Source organism: Piliocolobus tephrosceles, chromosome 4 (genome assembly GCF_002776525.5).
Source record: "Piliocolobus tephrosceles isolate RC106 chromosome 4, ASM277652v3, whole genome shotgun sequence".
Lineage (NCBI taxonomy): Eukaryota > Metazoa > Chordata > Mammalia > Primates > Cercopithecidae > Piliocolobus > Piliocolobus tephrosceles.
In genome coordinates this window covers 112,739,533-112,744,669 of record NC_045437.1, presented here as the reverse complement: position 1 = coordinate 112,744,669, position 5,137 = coordinate 112,739,533, and positions in this window count along the sequence as shown.

Genomic DNA, 5,137 nt, shown 5'->3' with positions numbered 1-5,137 from the left:
GTTGTTTTCAGCAGTTTCCATGGTCCCAGGCCAGGGCTTCACAGATGTCCTCAGTGGGAACAGCCCATCTGTTCACTGTTGTCTTCATTAGGCCTGGTGCAGATGTTCACAGCTGTCCTCATTCGACTCAGCCAAAATGAACAGAACTGTCCTCCTGAGCGCATACCAGGTGTTTCTAGCTGTCCACATTGGGGCCAGCCCGGGTGTTCACAGCCATATGTTCTGGGCCCATCCCGGTTATTCCAGGCTGTCCTCTTGGGCCCAGCCCAGATGTCCACAGCCATCCTCCTTGGTCCCAGCACAGGTGTTCACAGCTATCTTCCTTGGCTCTAGGCCAGATGTTCACGTTCGATCTCACTGGGCCCAGACCAGCTATGCAAAGTTTTTGCCTTGAAGTTGAGGTGTGTTGAAGTTGGGGTTCTGAGGTTGGATAGCAGTGTGCAGATGCAGGTGACTTGTGCCCCAGCACTGGGCTGCCTGGCTGTGCCCTGAGCTCGTCTGACCTTCAGTCTGTGCTGAGTTGGAACCTGCTCTAGAGGTTTCCAGATCTCTTCTTTTTACCCTCCACCCCAACAGACCCTCAGGCCTTTTCTGTGCTCACTTCCCAAGCTCCCCTTGGACTCTGCTCCAGAGTACAAGTCAACCCTGCCTAGGACCTTGACTGCCACTTCACCCCCATTGCTCTTCTGAGCCTGTGATGATGATATGTCCAGACCCCTTTCTGCCCCAGAGCTGCAGTGGGTCTCAGAGGAACCCAGCTGTACCCCACAGTCTACCCTGGGGAGCTGGAGACACATCTGATACTGTCACTGCAGGAGGTGCCCCATGTGGCAGCTGCTGTGCCAGGGCTGCCTGACCCATCCCCAGCTGTAACTCCCATGTCACTGGTATGCACAGGCACTCAGCTCTTTGACTTTGTCACATCCACATTCTTGTTTGGTGGCACCAAGTCCTGGCAGGGCTGAGGGAAGGACCCTTCGAAACTCAGTTAGTTTTCTGTGTCCAGCAAGGATAGGTGTGAGGCATCGCGCATCCAGCATCAGGGAAACCTCGTCAGGTGTTCCTCCCAAGCAGGTGCCCATTGCAGCGCCTGCCCCTGCCGGTGGGCACTGCCTGAGCTAAATCCCTGTCTCACCTTCCCGGACCTTCACCTGGTTTCAGGGCTCCTCAGCCACCCGCATGTCACTGAAACGTCAAAGAGCTTGTGAGGAAGCTTCTGGGGCACCTGCCTTCTAGAGGAGGCTGAGGGCAGCTGTGGACGGTTATTTATGGAGATGTTTTTGACCTGGCCACAAGCAGGTGGGTAAGTGGCACAGGGATAGCAGCTCAAGGTGCCCTGGCTTCTCTGCATGCCTGTCAGTGAGTGGAGGAGCCCAGGCCTGCCACCAGGTTCCGTCCTAGCTTATTCTCTATCCTCAGGGAATAATTCTGTGTGTCCTCAGGTGGGGTACCTACCCTGTCTCTGCCTCAGTTTCTTCCTCTGTGAGACGGGGATCCTAACAGGCCCCACCTCTGACAGTGGTTTTGATGAAGCACGCGATGTGGGTGAAGTACCTGGAGCAGGCCCACTCTCGAAGAACGCACCACGGACTCTCAAGGTTCATGTTAAAAAGGGGCTGGGGCGGGGCTAAAGTGGGCAGGCCATTTCAGTTCCAGGTACCTGGGCTGACAGATTGGATTAAATTAGCATGTGCCTTGCTGAGTGCACAGAGGACAGTTGTCCAGGCAAGAGGCACCAGGGTCAAAGCTGGTGATGCCTTGGTCTGGTCACCCTAGGTTAGGGCCAGTGCATGATGTAGTCAGCCAGGGGAGGGCTCTGGAGCCCTGCAGGCGAGGGGGCCTGGTGACCCTCTCAAGGTTATTCACCAGCCACTAGGGTGGCCTGCACTTTTCTAGCCAGGCCTCACTCTAGGGAAAAAAAAATTGATTGTAACCTTGTTGGCAGTTTCCTTTGCGTAGAAGTGGGAAGCCACTGCTAGCGAGGCTCGTGATGAACTCCGCAAAAGCTGGGAAATGTGGTTTGAGCAGGAGCGGCCGTTATCTTGGCCAAGCTGCTGCAGCTGGGCTGGCGGGTGTGGAAGTGTGGGTGGTGGTCGTGGTGCTGTTTGGGGCCCAGGCCCCTCAGAGCAGAAGACTGGGCCTGTGTGCAGAAGGCAGCCTTGGGGTGCTGGCTCCCCTAGTGCCCAGTTGCTGATGAAACCTCAGCCATGCCCTGACCCCTTCCCACCCGTGGCAGAGGGCTGTGTGTCTTCTAAGGGTATCAGGAGGCTCACGTCCTGGTCATGGTTCCACCATGAGTGTGAGAGGCAAATTCAGGGCCTCCATGTCTTGGCACGGAATGAGGAGAGGGATGTCTGTGTTCTGCAGTGGGTGGCTAAGGCAGAGTCTTGAAGGAAGAAGCCTCCAGTAAGAAAGGACGATGCAGAGATAGTGGCACCTTCAGGGCTAGGGCCAGCTCCCATCTCTGCTCCTCCTCCCGCTGCTCCTCCAGGCCACCCCTCTCCCGGCTGGGGGCCCAGGAGGAGAGGAGTCTGAAGAGGCCCTGCACCCCACCCTGGGTGCCCTGCTCTACATTTTGGGAAGAAGGAATTTAAGTCTGGGACTCAGGCTGCACGGCCATGATAGTGACAGTTGTCCTTATTGGACACCAGGGAGGTAGCCCTTGGCATTTATTGAGAGCCTAGTGTATGCACTAGGCTGTCCATGGATCTTCAGAGGCCAGTGTTTTCTTGATGGTCTGACAGAGGCTTAAACTGAGGGCACTAGGAATGGGACAGGCTGTCGGATTTTCCAGATAGAGGGACTGACTTGTAAGTGAGTGCAGCTGGGCTGTGTAGCCATGAACTGAGGCAGTTGGCTCCCAAAATGAGGCTCCTGTGGACCACCCAGTCCAGCCTGCCCCAGGCCTTTGCTCCTCACCCGCATAGTGCCAGGCATTGGGCCATGACGGGCTGGGCAATCTGATGCCTTGTTATGCGCCTTCCTTTTATGTTTAGACACAGCCGCCCAGCATGCCTGCTGCAGTAGAGATCGTAAGACTGACAGAATGGAAGCTTTGTGACACCAAGGTACCAAATTACAAACAGCACCTAAGGCCATGCCAGGCAAGGGTGGAGTCACACACCCCTCGACTTAAAGAATAAACTGTTCTGATTGCCACAGGGCTTTCTTTTTCTCCCGCAGCTAAATAAGCACTATTAAAACCATGGTAACTCAGCACCAGACACTGACTACCTGGCCCTCAAACCCTGTTCTAGCAGCCGTAACTACAGCTCTGATGGGACAGGAGACTGTTTTTAGTAACTTTCTTGTATTAAGAGCCCACCCACCATGGACTGATTGTGGCCGGTTTACAGAGGCTGTGCACTTGAGTGCCTTTGTGTCCTGAAAAGACCTTTTGAGGTAAAGGGCCTAATTGTAATACATTTACATATTATCTTCACCCCAGAGTGAACATGGGTCGTGTGTTACACGCATGTTTGGTCTGTACACGTGCATCAGGACCGCCATCATGAATATTCATGGCTCCTCCTATAACCTGTTGAAAGTTCCTATTTAGCCAGCTTGTCCAGAGTAAAGCTTCTGCCCCAACTCTTCCTCCTTCCACGTGCCAGGCTCTTACCTCGGTGGGAGGCACACTTCCCAGTCTGTGGGATGGCCACTTTGTGGGCTGTGTGCAACCTTTTATAAGAAATAAAGTCTCTTTGCTGAGCAGACGCTCTTTAGTTTAATTAGGTCCAATACCAAGCCTCAGCAACACATGGTTTCCCCATGTAACAAGCCTGCACATGTACCCCTGCATCTAAAGTGGAGGAAAAAAGTCTCCTCTCCATTTCCAAATGCATAAATCTTGTGAACAGAGTGAATGAAATGGTTTCTTTGTAGAGCAACATAGCAGGTCTACATTACCTTTTGTTACCTGTTACCCTGTAGTGCGCTTTGGTTGGTTTCTCTGAATATTTGTATTTACTTGTCAATCAACTCACAGTGGCTGATGCATAAGTGAAATGCACACTTAACTTACCCTTGGCCGGTGCCATAGAGTGGCAGGCCCTTTATCACATATCTGAGAAGTATCTCTGTACTGGAGATTTTTAAGCTGGAATATGCATGTGGCTTTTAAAACATGTTTGCAGTTTCTTTGGTATTCTCCTTTTGAGAGGTGGCGTCTCTGCCCACCCTCACTGGTTAATCAGACTTGACACTAGTGCTTGCTTTTCACTGGTAGATGATGTGGAAGTGATGTTGTGTAACTTCCAAAATTATGTTAGAAACGCCATGAGTGCCTGTCTGCTTCACTTGGGACACTCACCAGTGAAGCCCGTGGCCACCAATTCAAAGCTCTGAATGTCCTGAGACTGCCTGCTGCTTGGAAGCCCAGGGAAGTCCTGTAAGTTCTCCAGCCAAGCCCAAGTTCCTCTGCAGACCTGTGCGTGACGGCACATCCAGATGATTCCAACCCCCTGCTGTGAATTTAATCCCACTCCATAAGACTTCTCTGCAGTCCCCAGACATCAACAAGCACCAGTAAGCTCTCTTTTCTGTATCCTGCCTGAATTCTTGTCCCTGTGAAGCATTAGCAAATTGAAATGTTTGTTTTCTACCAGCATTTGGAGGAATTAGTTCTTTTTATTAAAAATAAATCACAGTAAAGACATCAGGAATAAAACACTTGTAGGACGTTCACAAGGCACAGAATGCACACTGAAATCTGGACTTGTCTTCTCCTCTTCTGAGGCCTGCCAGCTTCTGCCTCTGGAAGTAACAACTGTTAAATTTCTGCACATCTTTCCAGATTTATTAATTGAACAATCATATAGCACTGACACCATGACAAAGCTTTGTAAAAGGGCTCTGGCTACCAGGATAAAAGACTCATTTATTTTCATTTACTGTGAACACTTAGGTGGCACCAGGAAGGAAAGCCTTATGCTCATTCCTTTTTATTCTTCTTAACGTATTATGTTTTTTAAAATGTCTTTTCCGGGGGCTGGGCACAGTGGCTCATACCTGTAATTCCAACACTTTGGGAGGCCGAGGTGGGTGGATCATGAGGTCAGGAGATCGAGACCATCCTGGCTAACACGGTGAAACCCCGTCTCTACTAAAAATACAGAAAATTAGCCAGGCGTGGTGG